At 41.4% G+C, this 26251-nt stretch overlaps 1 protein-coding gene across 1 annotated transcript in view; it reads right to left on the bottom strand.

Moving 5' to 3' along the window:
• The window catches only part of tspan9a (tetraspanin 9a), a 176035-nt gene that overhangs the window by 136492 nt on the left and 13292 nt on the right, over positions 1–26251 (bottom strand). The gene's annotated exons all lie outside the window — the stretch shown is intronic.

Raw genomic sequence — 26251 nt, 5'->3', positions numbered from 1 at the left:
GAGAATGTGTTGTTTTTGTTCCATTTTGTATAGGCTGCAGCTAAAAGCTGTCACTGTTTCACTTATCCTATTAATAAAGTTTACCACTGTGGCCCACTTAGGCCCAGCTCAAGAGTATGAAGACACATTTTTCTTCATTTATCAAGTAGTCAAAAAGTGAAGACACAAAGATAAACAAATAATGTGCATAATGTGTACCAGTCCTCTGGTAGAGGAGCTACATCCCTTTGTCAGACCTTATTCCTCACTGCAAAGCCTCCTTCAGCAATGCCCAACTCAGGCTATAACTCATTCTGTAGGCCACTTCTGCTCTCATTCGTCTATGTAGCAACCACTTTGGTAACTGCAAACCTTCATAGCAAGGATATACAAGAGCAATGTCACGGTTCTGGGTCAGTTTGACCCAGTATTTTGAGTTGTTATGTTTTGGTGTGTTTTTGCTTTTCTGATGATGATGATGATGATGATGATGATGATGATGATGATGATGATGATGAATCTATGTTTCAGTTATTCTTGTTTAGGGATTAGTTCGTAGGTTTTGTGTTCTCATGTTTATTGCAGGTTTAGTTCAGTGTCTAGTCTGTCTCTCACTGTCGTGTCTGCGTCTTGTTTCCCGTTTTACTCTGAAGGTTCATGTTCCTGTCTTATGTCAGTGTTTCTAGCTGTGTTCACCTTCTGTCTCTAATTCCTTGATGACTTCCTCAGTGTATTTAAGCCCAGTATGTCTTCGTGTCGCGTCGTCTGTTCGTGCACCCTGTTATTTCTAGCTGCACGTCAGGATTCTAGCCTGCAAGATTCGGTATTGGACATGTTCATAGTCACGTTCTCCAGTCATGTTTCCCTGCACCTTCATGTGCCAGTACCGAGATCTTGTTCACAGTTTTTCATGTCGTGTTCATAGTCTGTCCACAGTACTTTGTCATAGTTCAGTCCTGGTCTTCGTTCATAGCCTTTAGTTACTCCCAGTTTAGGTTCTTAGTTTTGTCATTCCCATAGTTTGTGGTTTGTTATTTTGCCTTCTGTATCAGCCCTGATTAAAGGCCCGTCTTGAGCTTAGCAAAAGTTTTGCCTCCTGCATCTGTGTCCGCACCTGGGTCCAACAAACACACTCTCCACACGGTCTGCCCTCGCAGACCACGACAAGCAACTTGGCATTGTAGTATAGTTACATTGCTCCGCTGGACTCCTTCAACACAGAGTTTCTGTACATCACAAGGAAAGTGGTCCATGGCAGGCAAAAGCCAGAAGTGTCAGCTCTGTTGTTCTTGGGTTATTTTCCTGGTTCTCCCGACTCCCTGTGGGGAGCACTAGAACTTTATAATAAGTTTATAACTTCATCAACAGTTATTTTCCTCAATAAACAAATCTGAAAGCCATAAGTCCACCACTCACAATGCCCCTAGAAAATCCTGCACCTGCTATAACCACGAGTCACCGACAAAGCATCATCTGTTGTGTCTTGGAGGCACCTTTGAAAAACTAAGCTGGTATCCCTGCACCTGTTTTTCACCAGAGTCAACAAGGAAATAAATCTGTTCTGTGATGACACCATTTCTCTCACTTTCAATGTCAGGCTCCAGAGTTCCCCAATGGCAGTAAGAAGAACCATAAAAAGAAGCCGAGACAGAGGGAGCCGAGACAGAGGGAGCCGAGCCATCTCGATCTCTGACTGGTTTTAAAAAAAATCATAATGGTGTCTGCTGAGTGTGATGTGAGTTTCATCAGAGCACAGTGTATATTCTGTATATTCTGTATATTCTGCATTGGGCCTGAAATCAATTTCCAGACTAGGTAAGGTGTGGTACAAAGTCACGAAGGCAGAAATGGCTCCGTTCATAATTAATATCTATCACGTGCTGCGGGTGTCCATGAACACATCTATTTACTTAGAGTGGATGCCTTCTGAGCTGGGCATAAGAAATTACCATGGACATAATATTGTTTTGGCGACATTTTGTATTATGGTTTATTTTGGGGTCATTGGGTAATCCTGAGTTTATTCTAAGTTAGCTTTTGTACATTTAGGCTCCCCTTGTGTCTTTGTCCTCTGTGTCCTTCCCTGTGCGTCTGTGTTTATGGTGCTTGTCTTGTTGCTTGTTGTCTTGTTTCCCTCCTTGTGTGTTATTCCATGTTTCCTGCTGCCTATCTTGTGTGTCCATGTTTCCCAGCATGTCAGGTCTCTCTCTCTCCCTCGGGTTCCCTCGTCCTTGTGTTCCTTTCTCCTTCTCACTCTCCCTTGCCTCCTTAGTAGTGTCTGTGTTTTATTCCTCTTGCCCGTTCCCGTGTCCCTCTTGTGTCCCATCGTCTCCCCAGTCGTTTGTGTGCTCCATGTCCGGTTGTCACAGTCTATGTCTCACCACGTTTCCTGTTGTACTTTGACAGTCTGTGTCCTGGGTTAGTATTTTTGGTTTGCTTTCCTGCCTGTCTCATTGTGCCTAATTCGTCTCAGCTGGTTCCCCCATGTGTTTTTTGTTCCCTTGTCATTCCGAGTTTATTTAAACCTCTGCTTCCCTCAGTCCAGTGTCTCCTTCTACCTCATTCATGGCTGTGTGTTTCCCCCTATGTTAGGTTCCAGAATTCCAGTTTAGTTTAGTTTTATTTTGTATGTTTTTGAGTTTAAGTCCTGCCTGCGAGTCTGCTTTTGGGTCCGACCTGCTTCACATGGCCAGTTCATTAGATTTTCTTTGCATTTTAATCTTTTGTGCAACAGTGACTTGCAAGGCAAGAGTCTGCATACCTACATACATGTCTGTATGAGGAAAATATGAATATATGTATATACAAAGATATATACAAGATGAACAATTTTTCCATATCTAAATCTGGCCCCCAAAAAATAAGAAAATTTGTGTTACTTCTTTGTAACAATTCTTCTTGGCAATAAATCTTATTCCCCAGGGAAGCATGTTTATTTCCCTTTGAATGGTGCCACATTTATAAGGAAAATGCATTTGCGGGTTGAGCAACAAAGTTGAACATGAAAAATAAATCTTCTCTGCCAATGAAAAAAAGCTTTTTTTTGCTATTAACTCTTCTTTTGAGCTTCTGGGAAACCCGGTGCTGACAATCAGGTGCCTGATTGGTGCCTGATTAGCACCATTTAGCAGTGAGTCCAGACTCTGCTTACGGCAGTTGGATCAAAGGGTCAAAGTGTGAAGTAGACATAGAGAGTGTTATGCTGATTGCTTCATCGATAGCTTTGGTGGAAGTTGTTGTGGGGCGGGATCTCCTTCACTGGGAAAAACAAGGCTTGTCATCGCTGGAGGCAATCTCAACGCAGAGAGACAGAGATGAGATTCTGCAACAGTGGCAGTCCTGTATCTTCACAGTCTGTGAGCGAACTCTATCCTCCAAGATGACAACTGGCAGAAAAGATTTGGCAATGGGCAAAACCCACATATTCAACCCACTAACTAATTGACCAAAGTACAGACTGTTCTTTTATGTCTTTATGTCTTATTAGGATTCACAATAACGGGCTGTATTTTGTTGTACAATTTGGTATTACATTAGTGCATTAGCTCCTACTCCAACAGCAGCAGCTACTAGAGAATATAGGAGGTAGCGTTTATGAAAAAGAAACATGAAAAATGTGACTCATCGGAGGAACAACTCAGGTCATAAAACATAAAACAGAGGTCACTCTAAGAGCATGTGAAAAAAAGTCTTTCATATTGGACGTGTGTAAAGAGATAAACCCAACAGTGAGAGCTCTTAGAAGACTATGCCTATATTCTGGCCCCAACCTTACAGGAGAAACATATTAGGCGTGTCATTTGTATGGAGCCAGGTCTTCAGCGCATACTGTCTGAGTCTAGTGATTTAAGTCTGAAAACTGCAATGGTATTTTTTATAAAAACAACAACTTGTAAGAAAAATGTTTTGTTTTCAGGCAGTTTACATCCTACTTTTTCTTACTTTTTGTGGTCTCAGCATCTCAGATTAGTTTATGTGTGGGAGTTAAACAGATGGACTCTGAGGAAGAATGCAGAACGCAAAAGGAATGCAAAATCAATAACACTGCAACACACAAAAGAGACACGAAAAGACTGACAGCAATTAAAAAACAGAAAAAAATATTATCAAACAAGTTTACTTTTTCATAAAATTATGTTCAACTTCATAAATTCCATTCTCTGGAGTCACTTGTGTGAACACATACAAGTTGTATGTGTCATATATACACACACCATACGCTTATTCCATATGGATTATTGTCAGTCATTTTAATTATTTATTTTTTACAGGCTTGTGCTACAGAATGAATCCAGTACAGTAAGTAAATGTGACTGCTCATCATTAATTTAACACTCTTGTCTTTGTCTTTATCGCTTGCCAGGTCTTCAGTGTCAAATGCCAAATGCCTGCACAACGTTAGCTGGCACAGCAGAGGATTTGCATTTACTTTCACATTTTTAACGCCAACTGTAAAGCACCCAACAGCTCATCGTATAAGGATTGTTGCATCCAGCCCTTACTTCACCAAGTGGATAACCAAATTTTAGTTCCATTTCCCCTTGCAGCTAAGCTTCCTAATGCCTGCTGTTATATTTTCACAACTCCAATTTATTCACTTAGATAAAGACATTCAGTTGGCCAAACCTGAAACCCAGCAAGCAATTCAATTCAGTTTTATTTACAGAGTGCCAAATCACAACAGCACTCGCCTCAAAGTGCTTTATATTGTATGGCAGATACCCTACAAGGATACAGATCCCAACAATCAAATGACCCCTTTTGCAAGCACTTGGCAACAGTGGGAAAGAAAAACTCCCTTTTAACAGTAAGAAAGCAGAAGAACCAGGCTCAGAGAGGGGCAGTCATCTGCTGTGACCAGCTGTGGTTGATGGGAGAGAGGCAGGACAAAAAACACTGGAAGGAAGCCAGAGATGAATAATAATGAATGTGGCACAGTATGCAAGTGTAATGTTCCTTTCTTAATGTGGCTAAATACAGTTTCTTTCCAGGAAGTAGGGGTGGGCGATATAAACGATACACGATAGAAACGATATAAATTTGGCCAACGATAGAGATTTTGACTATATCGCTCTATCGCGATAGCGCATGTTGATGTGTCATCAAGCGGCGCCTGTTTTGGTCCAAAGCATCGCAGCGGCTAAAACCATTATCATCTGGAAATTATGCCGGGCGACAGTCATAGCAAAGAGATGAAGCACTTTTGAAATATGGGGAAAGCCAAAAACTGCGCTTCCTCCACTTCCGTAACATTGATTCATTAATGTTGAATTCTCTCGCAGCTCCGTGTATAGCATCCTGCTATGTGATTGCATTTGTCCCTGACCACCAGAATCCCTCACGTTAACTTTTATCAGTGGAAAAAAAGTTGGCGTTCATCCTCCAGCTTCACTATGCTAATGTTATGCTAATGTTATGCTAACATAGCTGTGTCGCTAGCAATCACGTAGCACATCATTATATACCAGCTAGCCCAACTTCAGTAACCCTGCAAACGTCACTGCTGTTTAGTTTTCTGTCTTCATTTATGTTGGAAGTGGCAGCAGAGCTGTACGTTTGAATTAGTTTCAAAAATCTCTCAGTCAGAACATGGTATGAAATGTTTAGGTGTAAACTAGCGAGCTAACTTCCTGTTAACTTCTAACTCCGTTAAAATTAATAAATGTTGTTTTCATGGATGCATGGATGTTAAACTTAATTGTTACACCTGGTAAAGCAGCAATGCTGATGATTTAATTAAAGATGAAAGAATTTAGACCGTTTTTAACTCTCAGTGTTCGTTTGACTTTGGGACCTGAAGTTGACGGAGTTTTGGACCCAGATTACTCCGCGAAGCTCCTCACTACGGCAGCCGTAATGCTCTGACATCCATCAAGCAGTGCGGCTTACCAAAGTTGTACTAAAACATTTTTTAACAGATTTCTGCACGCAGAAATCAGTTCGAGGTCAGTAAGCACAACCAGAATTCATACATAAGGCACACTCTTGATTTTTGAGAAAATTAAAGGATTTTAAGTGTGCCTTATAGTGTGGAAAATACGGTATACAGAAGAAAAGAATATATCGTGATATATATCGTTACCGCACATTCTTCAAATTATATCGCGATATGAATTTTAGGCCATATAGCCCAGCCCTACCAGGAAGTATTATTGATCATAACCAACTACATGTGAAGACTAACACCTCAGCCATCATATAACACCAGTTGTTGTGTACAACCATCACAAGAGGTTTGAACTGGATTCACATTTGTTGTCTCTTGTGCTCGTATCAGTACTTACATGCCTAGGTTTTTCAAATGGATACGCTTTGCCTATGCTCACCATCGAAGCCATGCCAACTTGGCCGAGCAGACTCTAGCTGTTGATCCTCAGTCCTCGTCCTAAAGGAATTTCCTTCCTGATCCAGCATGCAATCAGAGGCATCTGTGATGGTCACAATGCCAGTGTTCTTTTTACTTATCTACCCTAAAATGCTCACAGATATGCTACAGCATCTGTTGAGACACACTCACGCCAGGGAGAGTTGCAGCTGTGCGTCTGACAAAACAGACATTTTGGAAGCGCTGTGCACAAAGGGGTTGAAGAGTGAGAAAGCGATACCGTTGTGATCACCGCTGACAAAGGGATATCATCATCAGTTGTTATGCTAACCTGAAGATTTTAAATGCTGTCTGACATTTTTTTTTTTTTTATAAATCAGAAAAAAATGAAACTTTCAAAGAAGAAATTCATTTAATGCATAAAGAGTTTTGATGTTCAAGCAAAAGACAGAGCATCTTGTACATCCTCTGCTGAACACACAGAGCCTGAAAAGCTCATTTTTCTTGACAGGGTGACAGAATACGTGAAAAATAGATAAACAGATGCTAAAAGAACAGCAAGATATGCACCAGTTTGACACAAGATGTAGTATTAGCAGCTCATACCCTTCATGTTAATTTTCAGAGTCAGTCTGCTCTGAGTAATGCCATACTGGATTTATAGCTGATAAAACCTCTATGATTTCATTTCTCTTCCAGAGTTTTAAATTACGCTAATAGACAAGCTGGTGGCATGGTCTTACAGAATTAAAGCATGGGCCGAATGAACGAGGGGGAGGGGGGGTACGACAAGTGCAGACAGGGAACGCTGAACAGCAGATGAAATATGTGCTTAGAAAACATAATTAGCAAACATGGCTGTCATATACTCCTATCCTACTGCAGTGCAGAGGACAAAGCACTACTACAGACTGCTAAACGCAGATAGAGCAGACTAAAGCAATCCTACAGTGTCTCCCCCTCATGCTCTATCCACGTTCAGAGGCGATTATGTGCGCAGAGTAGCTATAAAAGGAACTTTAATACAGTTTTTCAGTAGCACTATATAAGGCATTGGCTAAGTTGAGAGGATAAGACGACTCACACTGATCACTAATTTTCCTATATTGCTTTATTCCACAAAGTGGAATAAAGTGCAGTTATAAAGATTAAAGGCTTGTATTCCAAATAGAAGCCAGCAGTGTCTGTAACAATGATCACATTGACCCATTTATATGAAACCTATTCAGGCAGAACAAATACAAATGTAGCATGTTTTCAATACTATAGCACTAACACCTTGACCCTTACATCTGTAATATCTATAAGCTTCCATTTTTAATACATCCACCTCAATGCCTGTATTTACCGACTCTATAGTAGCAGCACTTATTAATAAAAGCAGCATTTTAATGCACCTGGAAAAGTCTAAACAATCTGAAACCTCTGCACAGTATCAGTAAACTGTTTTTTTTAGGCAATGCAATACTGAACATAACAAACATAACAAAGTCTGTCCCCTTATTCAGGAAAAGAAAAACATGTACGCACTTCCATGATAAGTGCAGTTACGCTGTACAACAACGCCGTTGAATGTTTATATCTGTCCCCTTCAGCTAGTTGGATCTCCACAAACCCAAACTGGTCGTTCCCAGCTGAGGCAGGAGCGTGACGCCCGCGCTTGCCTTCCCCTCTCTCGCTTTAAGTCATACTTAGCAGGAAAGGAAATGCTGCCAACCCCAGGTGTCAAGCATCCACTCTGCACTGTGTCAGCAGACTCAGGAGAATGTGAAGATGAAGTGCAAGCAGACAAGAGTGAAGGATTTAAGAGATGGGATTTAGGAGTCTTAAAAATGTATGTGAGAATAGCACAAACAAGGAAGTAGGGCTGACAGTGGACTCAAAAACAGGAAGTAAAGGGAGAGTAGTGTTTGTAAAAGAAACGAAAAGCCTCCAAAGGTAACAAATACGCACGTGACCTTTGAGGGGTAACAGCTTACTAAATGCTTTGCATTATGCACTAAAGCAGCTCCAGAAGACTTTCTATGTCTGACTGAGTCACGTCCACTGAGCCCTCCACAGGTACTGCTACGTGTCTGCTGGTTCCCAGTAAAATGGGCACCAGCAGGCTACGCTAAAAAATAATCTGAAGATTGTTTGGAAAATAAGACAATCTTTAAAATTCAGATACAAAAGCAGTTGAGCTTTGTACTTGTAGCCACGTTTGTATGCATTAGGGAGACAATTTTTTCCTGAAAAACTGAAGAAAGAAAATTTGGAATTCACTCTGTGCCACTTGTTTTGTTTCTTTCAAGTCTCACAGGGTCTCAGCATTATTTAGTTTGCAACTGAAGAGGGTAGAAAAGAGATATATCTTGAGGAAATCTGTTTTGGCAGGGAGATTAATATTGGAGCCACAACTGGATAGATAGATTGGCTTCTGATGTTGCACTTCAAAGTTAAAAAATGGAAAAGAAGACATGCATTGCCTCGTTGGACAAGAGGATAAGACGGGAACTCACTGCATTAAACTCAGTAGATAACAGGAAATTCTAGAGAGCTGGGTGTATAAGGTCAGCTGATAGAGAGCTACATCATTTGATGATGAGTGTTGAGCAATGAGCAGGTAGCCAGACAGCAGCAGAGAGATTCATCCACTCTTACAGCTGCCCTGTGACTGATGGGAAAGCAGTATCCAGGTACATGCACACATCATCATCATCATCCAACATGACCTGCACTTTGCTTTCTGACTTTTTTTTTACTACCCCCCCCCATAAACATAACAACAGAATGAGACAATCCCATACAGATAAAACATTTTTAATGCTTCCATCTCTGCAGCTCCTATTCATCTGCACAGACAGACACAGTGTGTAACAGAGATGTCTGGAGCCTCTCTGTCTTATGACTAAATCACATTGCGAATGGGACAGGTTGTGTCCTGCAGCTTTGATCACCCCTCAAGGATTGAGGGAGTGACTGATGAGCCCGAGTCAGTCCCACTGCCAATTCATCTCCCTGCAGGAGGAGGACGGGAGAGACAGAAAGCAGGCGAAGAGGCTGATAGAGAGGGATTGCATAGATGCAATGATGAATCCAGAGTGAGTGTGTAAGCACTTTATAGCTTTCCCATGTAGGTATCAGGAACGATGTAGGTGGCCTGGAGCAGACATTTTTTAATGACATGCTTCATGGTTCCAATTTTAATGTGTCCCTCTTATTAAAATATTGCCATGTTTGCCTCTTCCAACCTATTTTATGCAATGAGAGAGGGAGAAAGATGAGAGAGAAGACATGGGACGTGCACACCATAATATCGCAATGTGTCACACAGCGAGGGGTGGTGATGTATTTGGCGCCTTGCAGTCTCCTCGGCACCTGGCCGCTGCTTGTCCTCTAAGTGTCTAGGGGACCTAAAGTCTCTGTGAGCTCCACAGGTGCTCCTGAGGGGAAACACACCAGGCTCTGCATTACCGCACCATATGTCTGCGACCAGGATCACTATTCTGCTCTCTAGACCTGCATGTTTATATCTGCGTGGCTGTTTTTCTCATTACAAAGGATCATTCCTAAGCCAAGTTTCACCTTCATCATTTTGTTTTGTGCAATATCACCAAATAGATGTAAAGATGAATTACAGAGACAAGATTTGGCCAAGAATAGCCTATTATAGGATTTCTGGAACGGCAAATCAGTTGAACACTATGTGAGCATAAATCAGAGTGTTATGAATACCTATTAAAACGCCACACAATAGTAGTCCCAGATGGTAAGCGACTACAGTGAAAGACACACACAGCACAGTGCATGTGTGTGTCTTTCATAGAGGACGGGTCCGTATTTGTTGTGGGTGTTGCTAACGGAGTTAAAGCCTTCTGTGTGTGACACAGATGAAAGAAGTGGCCGGTACACGATGACAGAATGTGCACACTCAATAAGGGCTGACTTAAAGTGTCAGGATCCGTCCCATCCCTCATCACTCACAGCCTACTTTCTCTGCGCCGCTCTCCGCAAAATGCCAGGTCTCTTCTTCCACACCTGAATGCTTAGCTTTAATGCATATTAATTTACCGCCTGGCACGGACACAAGGGCAGCGATTGAGAGCTAAACTGTTAAAAATAAGAGGGAGGTTTGCATGGAAAGCCCTAACCTGTGTAAAACAGGCTTAAGCTGATAAGACATTTTAAATGCTGATGGGGTTACTTCCACTTAAAACTGTTTTGCGTTGCTTATCAATCATTCACCCAAGTGATGTGTCTAAAAACAGCTAACATAGATTACACTTAAATGACTAAACTGTTTGTGAGAGGCTGATGACATCCATCATTAGCTATAATTTTTGGGCACCTTTCATTAATCTTTCAGGCCTATAGCTTAGTTTGTTTACTTCCCTTAATATCTCAAGTGGATAAACTAAGGTCACAAACCCCAGAAATACATTATTTATTTTACTTTATATGGTGGCTCCGCCAGACAATGAATGCGTTTGGAATATTAAGCTTACTGTGCACCTCTGACCATAATTAGCATGGGGCTGAAGTTTGTTTCAAATAATCACCAACTGATGCAATCTGACCAGACTCTGAGTGCAAGAAGGAGAAAGCTGGAGACGTCCAAAAAAGAACTGATCACACCTGCGGCTCGAGTGTTTGGACAGGCCCGAATCCACAGTCAGGATAAGTCAGTCTGGACAATAACTCATTATAGGAATTAGCTGGTTTGTAGTGATGCCAGGAACAAAAACACTGCAGAAGCAGGATTGTCTGTAATAAGAAAATCACAAAATGAAACTATATTACAGTGACGTACTGAGAGGTGACTGTCCTAACAAACAGGAAGCTACAGTATGATAAAAATAAACGGATCGTTTTGGTCTTGATAAAATACATGAGCACAATTTAAATAGTTGAAATCCCAGGTTTGAAACCACCGTTTCTTAAAACGTTAGGACAGATGAAAGGTTTAGCACTGAACAGTAAAGATCACTGTTGGTGAGTGTGATGAAAAGGCGTGAAAGCTAATTTCAGCTAATAACACATTAAAAAATAGTTATTTTATAGCTGAGATGACAGACAATGCCTGTGTTCTTTTACATGGAGACGAGCTGCATCGACAGCAGGAACAGTAGCGTCCTGACACAGAGAGAAAACATCACTCGTGTTTGTTTTATTTTCTCTGTCAAAATCAAATATGATGTGGAACAGCTGAAAACCATCAGCGGCCTCGGCCACTGAAAATAATTCATTTAATTTGTAATCCATACTTTCTGTCACTTTATTGTTATTTTTGTCAAAATAGATCAAATTCTAGGGAAAGCAGGATGACATATATTGCAGATGAAATTAATTTCCTTAGGGAAAAACTTTTTTTAGAAATTATTACACGAGCCAAAAAGCGAGAAAGCATTTGAAATGTTTTCTTCATTCCTGTCTGAAGATAACAACAATTTACACCAGACAACTGGTGAGTGACTGCATTAGACATTAACAGTAATAAAATCCAGCAATTTGTTTTCTTGTGTTTCTCGTATATTTGAGGATTAGCAAATCCAAATGCAATGAAACAAAAAGTCAATATTTAGCGTCACAAATCAGGATTGTGGGACAAAAAGACAAAATAATCATGGAAATAAAACAAAAACCCAAATGGAGACTCATTTTTAATCCTGTAGTTCTAAGAAGTCCGGTCAGGGTTGCAAGCAAGACATAAAAATAGGATTCACGCCGAGTAGACAGCGTACCTCTGCCGAACGCAAGTAGGAACAAGAACACAGACTTTCAGAATTATTTCAAAGCCCATCCTGAGTCTTTTCAACTTAAAAAAAAAAAGACAACCTGAAAAACATTTGACTAACACCAAATCATTTTACAGTCTAGCGCTGTCCTCTTTGAAAGGCTAAATCATTTGTGCCGGTTTCAACAAACTTCACAGATGGGCAGAATTTGTTATTTAGGGCTGCAGCCGCTACTTGAGATAACACAGCGTAGCCATAAACCTGCAATTATAAACAACCAGCATCACAGTCTGCCAGCGTCGGGCAAAAACCCCTCCAAAACAAAACAGATACTGTGATTGGATGACCCTCCACAAATGGAAATGCTTATTAAGAGTATAAACAACACAAAGAACTCGATATTACCACGGACAGATGTTTTATGTAGCCTTTATTTCCCTGCAGTACGTAGCAAGAAATGATAAATGTTTGGATGTTTATATGCCAGCTTTATGTGATAAGAACTACTGCGGGAAATTGCATCCCAAGGTACTTGATCTTTAGTGAAGTAATTAAAGCTAAACTGTGGAGATAAATGATCATAAAAAGTACAAAGTGGTAAGTAGAAAATCTCTGGACTAATTATGAGCTCCTTTTTTGTTTATGGCATCAGGAACGCACACGATCCGACTCCCTTAAAGAAACACACAGAAGCTGCTCTTAACTTCTCTTGTGTTTGAATAGATAGATATAAAAAGATGAATAACATGTATAACATGACAACATGTTGTGGAACGTCACACCTGAACAAATAAGCAAGTCTACAAACGTTAGTGTCCCTACAGGAAAATGTTTCTTTAAACACATCAAACAGCTTTTCTTTATTAGTAGCTGCGGGCAGCTGTTGTCCAGTCTGTATGCTGAAGTGTCCCTGACACATCTGTCAGAGTGAGTGTGAGCATGACTGTCAGACAGCACTTATGGCGTAGAATAAAACTCTGTGTGTGTGTAGAGTTGAAAAGCGCTATACAACAGCCCAAGTACAACTCCATTTACCATCAATTACCCCACAGATAAGAGAAAAGGTGATTATTTTCAAGTTCAGAACAACACACTTGACAGACTTTTAAGCCACAACACCTTTTGCTCCTAATTACTGTTTGCTTAAAGAGGTGTTAATAACAGGACTGATGAGACGCTTCTGGACAAAAGTCACTGCTACCGAGAGATGCCAACCCTCACTGCATACAGTATGTTTGGTTTATAGCTCATTTAGCGATCATAAAATAAACATCTGTACATCAGTCATCTAAAATCTGTTCTATCATAGAAGATCAGCTTATGACATGCGCTGCTGCTTTTGAAATCCAATAGGCGCACAAGCCAACAGATGCTACCCTAACAGAGGCTGGAAAATAAAGTGCGACAGACTTATCTTCAGCACTACCCCCACTGCCATCTCACTGCAATGCAATGCATCTCACCATGTGGCCATTAAGCTTGCAAAGGTATGGGAAGGAGGTGATTCATATTGTGAGTAAACGGTGCCCTCAGTGACTCTTCCAGAAGGGTAGAGCGAACCAGAGAGGAGTAGCCGCTGCAGCCCCTCAGAGCTGTGAACATCCCCCGAGCCATGCAGAGCCGCCTGCCTGCCTACGGCTGCAGCTAAATTTACCCCCCCCACCCCACCCACAAGCATCCCCATCACGCTGAGATTATATTACTCTCCAGCGTCCCAGCACACAGAGAGTCATGTGAACACCGGCCACAAGCTTCTGCGGCTGGCAATGCCCTTCCTGTCCCTTCAGCAATCAGTCCAGTTAATGCCATCCGTCTCTGCCCAGCTGCCCAATCACTCTCTCTCACTTTCCCCATCTCTTTATCTCCACTATTCTAAACTCATTCTCCCCCCCTTCCGTAGCTTGACTCTTACCCTCCCACCTCAAACTGTTTCCTCTCCAACTATGGCTACTGTCATCCTGAGAGCAGAGGTGGGTGAAGAGGGTAACCCCAAATGGGGATCAATAAAAAGATGAGGCTGAAGGCTCCTATTATGGGCAGAGAGGTGGAGGAGGACAGGGTTGAAGAAATGTCACTGCTGCCACATCAGGTCAGATCACATGTTTGATTTCCCGGTATGTCTCCTCCACTGGTAGAGTGCTGTCAGCAGCTTGACAGGAGGCAAGGATATACACTTCAGTGATGGTTCATAGGCACGAGGATAAAGTGCTCTGGCTTGCTGAAAAACACTCTCCTCACTAACCATGCGGCAGGCTGACGTTGCAAGGGCAATCCAGCACATAGATCATCAGTTCTTACTTGGCCATGTATGAGAGCGTTAGTCGTTGTGCCTGAAATAGACTGACATGCGTCAATGAGGGCAACGGAGTCATTAGCTATTCCTTTTGAACACCAAGCTCACACTGACAGAGCAATACACAGGAGCAAGCACAGATTTCCAAAGGCAGCTTATGCAAATCGCATAAACAGGTTGTGCACGTCCCAGGTTCAAATGCAAAAGAGGGAACATATAAGGAAAGAGCACAAGACAAGAGAAAGTAGAGAAGGAGATTTGGTTTGAAGCAGAAAACAGCCACAGCTCTGCAGCTTGGAGCCTTTGTGCGGACATGACCATAAAGCATGCTGCAAACTCTCCTCCTGCCCATCTATGCAGCACGTAACATCTTCACTCCTCCGTGTGCACACCTTAAGGTCACACTGACCTCTAGTGGTGTCAACAGGAAACCAGGACTCTGTTAAAAGGCCAAAAATGAGAGATAATTTGTTCTCTGTGTAATTTTATCGCAAAATAGATTTTAAGTCAGTAGCGCCTGGCGTAGCACCTCTGAGGTGATGTGGATAAATGACCATTGGGAACAGCTTGTTTCAAACACCATGTGTACTGCAGCCTCTCTGCTTCCCAATGATGCACTGGTGTACAATCACTCTTCTTCTCTCACTCGCTCACTCAATTTCCCGCTCATCTCCCCTCCTGCCTTGTTATCTCCACCTCCTGCCTTAGATATACTCCTAGAAATTTTTCGATTTGAGCAGCATTGATTTTGCGGGTTACAACTACCACAAAATGCTGACCTAACTCAGAGCTACTCTATTCAATCATTGATCAAAGTGTGAGCGCCCCTCAGTGATGCTTAATGAACTTGGAGGTTTGGCGTTGAGTGAATTTCTAGATATTTTTAAACAACAACTTAATAGCCTCAAGGGTTGGCTAAATTGATTTTAGTGTACGGGCAGAAAAAGTGTCTCTCTTCTGAAAGCTGGTTTACTTTAACAGTTAAACCAATGCAATGCTACAACTTAGATCATATACACTATAGAAATATGTTGAGATTATTCTTGTGAATGCAGTGCACCAAAAACCATTAGTTATGTAGGAAAAATCAATCCATGTTATATCGCCTGACATCCACTAGATGGCACACATGGCAAAGAAACATGTTCAGCAGTGGAGCTGTACATCATGATCAACCCTATTACTGTCAAAGGTACCGGAGAATGTGCGCATAATTCTATTCGTACACGAGTGCTGCACAGAGGCAGAGTAATTATGATTTGTACTGCTGTGTAACGATGCTCGTCTCTAGTTAAACAGACCTCCATCTTCAGGATTTTTTGTTCCATCTCCTTTTCCACTGTCAGCCTGTATAAAGCTCATGACATCAGTATATATTTGTCAGAAATCTGGGCTTCAAAGTGCTTGCTTTAAAGTACCCAAAGCCAAACAAATCCTCATGCATTTCATATTTTCTCTGCTACAGCATGATATGGGTTTGACAGGTGTGTAGTGAATTTAATATGAATGTCAGGAGAAGCTGAGGCACACACAGAACCTGCATCCGTGGAGTCATGGTTGGCAAACCTCGCTAAGTGGCAGCCACACATAAAAACAGAGCGGAAGAAAAAACTTCATAAGCATCACTAAGAGCTCTACACCAACCACTAAAACATCACTTAGCTAGGACTCTATGACTTTACATGCTATTCAGGTCCTCGAGGGAGGTCATAAAAAAATAAAAGAGATGCCAGTTGTATTTAAAAGGGAACACAACTGGCATTCATCAGCAAGAGAAAGCTTTGAAAAGCACAGTTTGAACAATGCAAACCATATTAGAATAGCAAGCTTTGGCAATTTCTTTTTAATTTAATGTATTATTGCATTCATCTACAAGCACAGACAGTGGGGAAAAAACCTTAAAATCACACTTTCAGGTCTTTAATGTCCTGCTAAATAGCTGTAAACACCCCAAACGATTGAACTCAAAGCTGCAGAGGCACTCTGAAGGGCAAATTATTGCTGTTGCAGTGGAACAGAAAGCTAATCAGTCATTTGATAAGACTAAAATTAGCTGGAGAAGTTACAGGAGATTAATACCTGCTCATCTGTGTCCATTCTGAGAGCTCATTAGGCACCCGTAAGATATGAACTTATACACGCATACTATATTATACCATCAGCATCATCCAAAGTTGTTGTTAGAGAGCCACTATAATGTTTTTTCTAAAAGCAGGTAAGTATAAATACAGGAAAATGACATGTTTTAAAAAGTGAAAAAAATCTGTGACCCACTCTGATGTTTATGTCAAGAAACTCACCACAGATTCAAACAGTAGGGTGGCTTATTCAGCAACCTTGATGTTATGTAGCTGTAATCTACAAGGACGCTTTTTAAGGAAGCTCGCAAACCTAAGAAAATGCAAAAAGTGGGAAACCAAACCAACAAATGTTAAAAGCTTTTTCACTCAGGGTCAACATGTTCAGCATGTCTAAGCACCTGGACAGTAAAAGCATTCTTGTCAGTGGATCGACGGACTGTCAACAACTGCTTTTGACATGAAACACACAGAAAGACATTTGATGTTCCTCTCCAACAACTCCAAACAAGCACCACCGAATTTCAAGATGATCAAACTCAAAACAGTGTCACACAAAACATGCACTCTTATTCATCGGGCGATCGTGGCTCAAGAGTTGGGAGTTCGCCTTGTCCGGCTCGGACACTCTCGGTCGTTGTGTCCTTGGGCAAGACACTTCACCTACCTGTCGATGGCGCGATATGGCAGCCTCGCTTCTGTCAGTCTGCCCCAGGGCAGCTGTGGCTACAACTGTAGCTTGCCTCCACCAGTGTGTGAATGGGTGGATGTGTAAATGGCCTGTACAAATACAGGCCATTTACATAGTTTTATCTTTTACAGCAACATTCAAGTAAAGCATCATGCATTCAGGTCTATAAGTATATGGATAGGGACACATTTTTTTGCAGTTTTGCCTCTATTATACAGTCCTGAATTAAACAGATATAAGATCGATAATGATTCCACGTGCTGAACTTGCATTTGGCAGCTGTTCACTGAAACTCTGCAGAAGCCTGTGCAAGTAAAGTATAAATAAATAAGAGAAATAGCAAAAACGTTTTGTGCATTCTTAAAAAAAAGAAATACACTGGACACCTCAACAACAAACAGTTAAAGCAAACGATCACACAAATATTTGTTGGCTGAGAAAACCCCGTCTAGGTGAAGAACAATCTCGAGGGGATTGTTAAAGTTTACAGTTTAGAGACCCTTAGATTCAAAGTAAATGGGTAAGGACATAATGATATTATTCAGTGGCCAAGCCAGCCACCTGATCTCATCCCAACAGAGCACGCCTTTCAGTTATTAAATACAAAACTGAAGGCTGAGAAGATCCGCAAGACTGAAAGATCCACAAACAAACAGCAACTAAAGGCCTGGCAAAGCAGCTCAACAGAGCTGAGTTCATCTAGACTTCAGGAAGTCACTGACTGCCAAAGAGTTTCCAAAACAAAACAGTCTTTCTATTTAAACCTTTCAGTTTGCTCCCATAATCAAAAACACTCTGCATAAAAAAAAAGATTCAGGACTTACAGCCAACAAAATAATTTTGTTAAACCCCTCGAATTTCAATCAAATCTCAATTGTTTAATTTAAAATCCTCTACAGTAGTATAGAGACAAAGAAGAAGAACAAGAAGAAGTCATTTTGCACCCATCTGTACATAAAGTTTTATTAAACGCCTGCATCCCCTTTGAATCCACTGACTCTCCCCAAAAATAAGGGCGTTGTGTTGTGGTCGGCTGACACAGCCATCAAAAGCTGAGGCTGGGGAGTCCTGCTGTGAAGCAAAACCTTGATGTTTTTACAGCAACAACATAACTGGGGCTGTGAAAAGCTGTGCCCTTTTCCCTCTCCTTCAGCCTCCAGTCTCTTGATCCTCTCTCTCCCTCACGTCTCCTTTCCTAACTCAGAGTTTACTGTGCACTGAGTGGTGTCATCTGAACCCATTCAGTGGTTTTGTTTTTTTTCCCATTTGGGGTCAACCTGCTGCCAAAGTATATCGTTAACTGTGTCCAAGACCAAGAAACTCACATGCAGCTCGAAATGGAAAATGTTTAAAAAAAAAAAATGTAAAGAAACACAAATGTTTTTGTGGATGTGAATAAATAGATTTTAGTTATAGAACAGTTAGAAGGTACAGTAGTTGCCTTAAATCATCAGGTTTAACTATATATATTTTCATACTTTCACTTTTTTGCAGACTTAATTTGATAAAGCTGATAAAATTTAAACATATAAAACAGAGTGAAGCTAAAACGATGAAGGCAGAGGACAATTTTACCAAAGCCTGAAACATTTGACACTAAAGCAATGCTTAGATCGGGATTAGAATCAGGTGTGATCGGTCATTTAACCTCATTTTAATCCTCATTTAACCTCATGCAGTCTATTCTCAGTTTGGAAATGTGTGGCCAGATTTGTACTAATGAATTTAATCTGCGCTTCAGGCTAAACAGAGGAATAAAAACAGCTTTTGTTAAAAGCTTCATGAAGACAACAGCACTATTACACCAACTAATATAAATATATACACAATGTAAGCTACATTATTTAGAGTGCTCACCGTCAAAAGCAGTTTCTGTAAAGCACAGACCCATCAAAGGTTAAAAGAGGATTCTGTTTATTACACCAATTGACAAAGGGAGCCAGTTTAAAGTGAAGAAATTCAAGCAGAGTTTAAAACACACCATTAACTCTTGTTCTTGTTGGACTCCACTGGAGGAGAAAACAGTGAGTAGAATTTAAAAAGCAAAGTGAATAAGCATGACAAAAAAAGGCTGCTTGTGAAAGCATCTAGTCTGCCTCACAGGGATTTATAGTGACAACCTTGAGGTATTAGTTTCCCTTTTTCCCCTCCAGAAAGGCCTGTGCAGACCAAACAGTTTCCATGGATGACCTCCTTCAATACTCAAACACAGAACCTTATGTGGCCACCACTGAAATTAAACTGAACGGCTTCTACAGAAGAAGCCATTCTCTTTAATGTGGATGGATACAGTGTCTGGTCTTCATATCTTACGAATACCACAAAATAATGACCCATTTTTCATATCTGACACTTAAAAACAACACATCTGGATGGTGACTAAAGTTACGCCACCGCATCCAGAACCAAGTGTGCCTGTCTCTACACAGTCCACCACCATCAGTGAGTAGGGATGGGTACCGATATCCGGTGCCATGACGGCACCGGTTCTGACATAAACGGTAGTAACCAGACCGAAAAGCAGCACACATTTCGGTGCTTTATTTCGGTGCTTTATTTCGGTGCTTTATTTTCCTGAGCTGTGATACACTTTAGATTCTAGCCAATCGTTTTACGTTTCCGAGGATAGTAGGCGGGTCCAGATAGTATGTTCTTTTAGAGCAGAGCTACAGATTAAAAACGCCCAAGGCAAAGCGGTCAAAAGTCTGGCTGTACTTCACAGCAAAATATGCAAACTCAGCAGCAACAAGTGCTTTAAGCTGATACTGTGATACTGTCAAAGGAGGTAACACCTCAAATCCGATGAAACACCTGGCGACGCATAGCGTTTTTTCCAAAACCGAGAAATGCGTCGTATTTGATAGCTTGCTGCGAGACCTCACACCGAGCACATCTACTGCGGGTGTGGTGCCTGTTATCGGACCCGGAGTTAGCAACATCCCCCAAAAACCCGAAGAGGAGAGTCCTGGCCCCTAGCCCTGCCAGTGTAGCAGAAATGATGAGGATGATGATGCAGCAGCAGCCGTTCTTCTCTGCGTGAGTAGCTTAATGTTGTTCGTGTGTAATTTACGTTGAGTAGGCTAACCACATTATTACATTAATGCATGTAAGGTGAACTAGCAAACATCATCATAGCTACATGCTGTCTTCTTGTTTGATGGCAGATACTCCCTTCACCCTGGCCAAAAAGGCTAAAATGACCAAAGAAAAAGTGGAAAACAATTAAGCATGAGAGGTTTTTGGACAAAGTTTGTTTTCTCCATTCTTTAAGCACCGGTTTGAGCACCGTTTAAGCACCGGCTCCGTTTCAAAAGCACCGGTTTGGCACCGGTATCGGATAAAACCTAAACGATACCCATCCCTATCAGCGAGTAAGTGAACCTGAAAGTCCTAGATATGTTAAGCAGGGTTGGCCTGAGCTGAGAACATTTAATGAATATAGAGTTTTTTGGAGCAAAGGACTCTGGGGACTCACCACTGCTAAAACTTGACACCATCCTTTACTTTGGGGAACAGTGAGCCCTAGAAATAAAGGTCCGCTGTGTGATTTCACACACCTCGCAGACTGTTTACAGAGGTGATCCGCAGTGTTTACCAGCTCATTTTAGCACACTTCTTTCAGTTTCAGTATTTGAGAATATAAGAGGTTACCAGCTAATCAGAGGTTAGGAAGAATGTCAGAGGTTATAAGAGGTTACCCAGCGTTTTCTCATCTTTGTAACTGGGTGTTTCCAGCGTCCCTGAGCTCGAGAAATCAGAACATAATCACATTATTGGCTGGTGAATCTTACCAGTTTAACACTTGTTGACAACCATGTTTGTGAGACACCAGACGCTATTAGAGCAAAAACAATACAGTAACTTACTGCTTTGCATGTGTTTTTGCATTTCTTATATATCAAAATAAGTTATGCAGCCACCGAAATATTTAAGACATGCAGGTTGGTCCTAAAATTGAAGGCGCACGGCTTGTGTATGAACACGCCTGTATACCTAAATGGTCGGCTCCTGTAGTTAACCCACATATCCACAACCAGAGCAACAAGTCAGCCCTGAACAATCTGTAATTTAGTCCAAGGAGCATATTTCCTGGAATGTCTATTGTCTATTCTACTGCAACAGCCTGAAGCAACCACGGAAATAACTACACCTACCCAACACATGGGCTAAGCCTGTTACAGTTAGGCTTATTCTGTTTCATGCATTAATACAACGTTTCCTTAATTTCCCGACTAACAAAACTAATTACTACATTCTTCTTGATTCCCAAAAGCCTTCAAGGTTCAACCATCCTGCTAAGAGAAGTATTTCAGAAACAATAACAAAGCAGTGATTGAAATTAAATAGGATAAAGGCAGAATCGGGTCAATGCAAGGCTGAAACTAAAAACCAAGCAGAGTCAACCATGTTGTAATTTCTGACCAGGTTTTGTGTGGCTGGAAACACAAGCAGTGATCTCTCCAGCTCGCTTGTGCTCTGCCTGTCAAATAGATGAAGAAAAACAAGGGCCGAGCGACTCCTCTGACTGGAAGAGCTGGAAAAAGTGAAAGAACGATGAAGGCACAAAAACAGGCGACTAAAAGGCAGAAATTCAGAGAAATGGTAAAATTAAGAAAGCCTATGAACCACAGGGGGGCATAGTGTGGTATGTGCTTAAAAACAGAGGCATCCATAACGCCAACACAACAGATTATATTAAGCTCACAACGGTTAATAACACACTGACACACGTAGACAGAAAACAACACATGTACAGCCTGCCCAGCATCCTCGTGAGGCAGGATTTTTCGCTGATGTAAAATCTAGCATATCTTCGGCAGGGCGTCTTTGACAACATGAAATGAATCAACAGGAAAATTATTGTCCTCCTCTTTGCACTTCCCAAGCATCCCAATGATGCCATTTCCAACCACTACGGATATGAGTCACTGTCACAAAATCACATATTCCAACCCGCTCATAATCATAGTCACAGAAAACTATTTTAGGCACGCTAAGAGTACGTCGCTGTGTTCCCTAAATTGGCTTGGTCTATAAAGAGCATAGCAGAATGCTGTGATGAGTCAGTTCCATATGGAAACTCCAGGTACAGTCCAGATGATCACCGCAATATGTGACCACTGTCGGGTGTGACAGGCCCTGCCCAAGTCAGTGGTTTAATGTGGAATTCTCTTCACGGACAAACCAAAGGCAAATTAAATTTGCAGAATATGTCTACAAGTTGCAGCTCATCATTTGTCTTACTTTGTCTGAATGCAAAAGAAAAAGTTAAATGTTAACTAAATACCCTGTTTCAGTGAGAATAGAAGATAGAAGAAACCTTGTGCTCAAATAATGACTTCTGTACTTTATTTCACCCACACGAGTAAACTGCTTGAGAAGAAGGTTCCCATAGCATCCCACTGCACCACAGCCTTCAATTCTATTTACACAGCGCCAAATCACAACAACAGTCACCTCAAGCTGCTTTATATTGTAAGGTCGACCCTACAATAATACATACAGAGAAAAACCCAACAATCATATGACCCCCTATGAGCAAGCACTTTGGCGACAGTGGGAAGGAAAAACTCCCTTTTAACAGGAAGAAACCTCCAGCAGAACCAGGCTCAGGGAGGGGCGGGGCCATCTGCTGTGATTGGTTGGGGTGAGAGAAGGAAGACAGGATAAAGACATGCTGTGGAAGAGAGACAGAGGTTAATAACAAGTACGATTCAATGCAGAGAGGTCTGTTAACACATAGTGAGTGGGAAAGGTGACTGAAAAAGCAAAACTCAATGCATCATGGGAACCCCCAGCTGCCTACACCTACTGCAGCATAACTAAGGGAGGATTCAGGGTCACCTGGTCCAGCCCTAACTATATGCTTTAGCAAAAAGGAAAGTTTGAACCCTAATCTTAAAAGTAGAGATAGTGTCTGTCTCCTGAATCTAAACTGGAAGTGTTCTTAGTGCAAACCTCCCAGTCAACTGGGGTCATTCAGTGTGGAGTTTACACGTTTCTTCTGACAGTCCGCGCATGTTCGTTAGGTTCATTATTTATTCTAAACAGATCGTAGGTGTGAATTGGACAGCTCTGTCTGATAAATAGTTATGAACATGGAAGGATAGATGACTGGCACACCCGGTATCAAACTGCTGTAACTTTCCAAGTATGTTTTATTGAAACTGTTTCCTCAATAATTTAGTCACATTTATGCTTCATTAAAAACATATCTGCTGTTGCCATTTAGAAAACTTATTCCTAGTAGACGAAAGTAGAAGAATGTAGAAGAAAAAGGAAACCGAATGTAAGGGAAAAGCATAAACAAATATAAAGAAAAAAACCCATTAAATGTTTATCTGGAGCTGTGGCATTTACCGTATGTCCTTGTTCGATCCTTTGCCTGAGCCAAATGGAAAGTCAACAAGTCATTTGTTTTAATTTTCCACTGTGGTTTAAAGACTATATGCGGCATAATTAATAATGCTGGACAGATATTTCCCTGCTTTTTTCCATCAAAGAACAAGAAATGCTCCACTGCTTTGGTTTTTGGAGTCAGTACTCAGCAGACCTCTGAGAAAAGCATCCAGTCTCAAAGCTGTGAGCTAAATCATTATGGGCTGTGGGGCAAAACCGATCTAACATGTGAAGTAACGAAACAAATCTAGAAGGCATAGCAATGCTTATAGTTTCAGCTGCAACGTCACACTTGCTTGAAAGTTTAAACATCTTCGATAACTGACAATGAGAATTAAAGTAAGAAGGTGTACATCTGAAGGAGCCAGCTCAACACAAGGGAATGAAAAAGAGAAAAATATGCTGAGTTTGTGTAGTCTATTGTGTTTATTCATACCAGTGTGGGAACTCCGACAATTTCTGTGCTGAGTAACAACACATCCCGATTGAAGGTTCACTGTGAATCATGTCAAAACTTGCTATTATTACATCATATTATTTTATGCTGAATATTTCAAGATTTATAGTTTGATATGGATGCCAGTGAAGCTGGACTGATTTTATATTACTTGACGGCACAGTAAAAGTTCTGAGTATAAATGGGTACAGTAGGCAGATCTGTGAAACATCCCCTTGAGGTCTGATGAAGAAAGCCGCCTCTCCCATCTTGCCTAATTTTCCTTCCCCTGATCCCACAGGCCTGCCGCTTTTTTTAGGTTTTTCCCATCTACCGTTTATTTTGTGATTTTTGTATTGCTCTGTGAGCTGCCAACAAGATTTCACAGCACTTATGCTACAAGAATAGTGAAAGGGACTTTATATTTATATATTTTTCTATCATACCTGTCTATCAAAGTAGACCATCTCAAATTTACATTTCTCAGGCATAAGCCATTTCCATTTTGATTCCAGCTTCTCCTGCGTGATGACTGGCTTCTTCTCACACTACTCCTGACAGTAGGACAAAATCAAACATTTAACTGTCAGGACATCAGATGTGACAATGGGTCTTAGGACACTGATGAGAATTTTCCCAGTATTTTATAGAGTAAACAACTCAATTTGAAATTAAATAAATAAGTTTCACATTTATGCCTACAGGAAAACGGGAACAACAGGGAAACAAAACCAAAAAAATAAACTACGTCCCTTTTATCGAATAAACTGACTGCAGGATTGGTCCAAATTCCAGAATGGGGTTCATTGACATTAGACTGGATTTAATGAATGAGACATCTACCTGCACACTGTTTTTGGATGCTCGTGCTTTTTAGCGAACAAAATAACAATAATACAATAAACAATATAATCAGTCACTTAAAACCAGCACAACAACCACAAGAAACAAACCATACCAAAGCAGCTGCTCCTACATTTCAGGACACAGGGCCTGTGGTGGTTTTACGCTCTTACATAATGAATTTGTCTAATACAGCTATGTGAGCAGGAGAGGGAAAAAACACAGGATGGAGGCACAGGAGGTGGGACTGTTGGACAGGAAATACCTAATTGATGCCCTAAGCTACTCATGACCTCTGCAAGAAACAATGGACCCGCCAGCCTTAAAGCAATAGCACTTTCCCTTCTTCCAAAGGTAAAGCTGACATTACAGTGATGTAGTTCATCCCCTGAACACCGTATAAACCTTCTGCCTCACGTGTACAAGCAGATATGTACCCTGCAGGAGCCGACTTTTCATAGCAGTAGTTCAACATGCAGAGAGAGAGGGACTGTGTAAACATGGCATTTTAAACAAAATATGACTTGAAAAGAAGGCGTTCTTATATACAATCATCCCAAATATGCCCAGATACGCCCAACAAAGTCAGTACTGTAGAAAAATCTAAACAAGCAAAAGCATATAGTTGTGGATGCTTATTTTCCCTCTCACTGGAGTGGGGGAGGTGTAAGGTCCTCAAGTTCAGGTCCTCTACCTGGGAGGCTGTTCCTAGGACTGCGCTCCTCTGGACAGAAACCTCTGATCTTGTGCTTGGATACTGCTGGGGCCTCTCCTTCAATTTGCTCCTGTTACCACTGGGACCACTTTGGAGTTTACCTTCCACATCTGCTCCAGTTGCTCCTTCAACACTTGACACTCCCTTCTTTCTGATGTTACTGTTCGCTGGTATTGCTACATCTATCACATCTAAGAACTCCTGCTCCTTGTCAACTACCGCTATGCCTGCTTGCTTAGCTGCTTTTCTATCTAGAACTTGAAGTCCCACAGAACCTTAGTTCTGTTGTTCTCAGCTGTCTTCAGCAGTGTCTCTTTCCTTGGGATTAGGGGACTTCTAATAAATGCGGCACCTATGTGTAAACTGTCCCAGCCACTTGTTTGTGCCTCTCAGTGTACACAGTCCCAGCTTGCATCTTACATCCTGAACTAGACCATCTCCAGGGCACCTTTGCACAGTCTGCAACTTGAGTGCAGCTGGCTGCGGTAGACTGCTGCCTCTATGGATCCGATGCATTGGGTCTGTGTTTTTGCTGCCATGATCAAAGCCTTAAAGTTTCATTCTGAACTGTCTAATCCTTGTCCTTCTTCTTTCTGTTGCTCACAGAGCCTCAGTGTGGCAGACTTCAGGTGGAGGACTCGGCGCACTGTGAGAGGTTTTTGTGTACTGACATTCAGAGGCATCTATTTCTTACTGTAGGCCACGAAGAAATGGATACCCCAGATGGGTCTCTGATGATTGGAAGGACATATTCTGACCACTGAACTAGCTTTTC

This window comes from Simochromis diagramma, unplaced genomic scaffold (genome assembly GCF_900408965.1).
Source record: "Simochromis diagramma unplaced genomic scaffold, fSimDia1.1 OVJJ01000293.1, whole genome shotgun sequence".
NCBI lineage: Eukaryota > Metazoa > Chordata > Actinopteri > Cichliformes > Cichlidae > Simochromis > Simochromis diagramma.
Note: the sequence above shows the minus strand (reverse complement) of the source record. Positions and strands in the feature narration are given on the sequence as shown.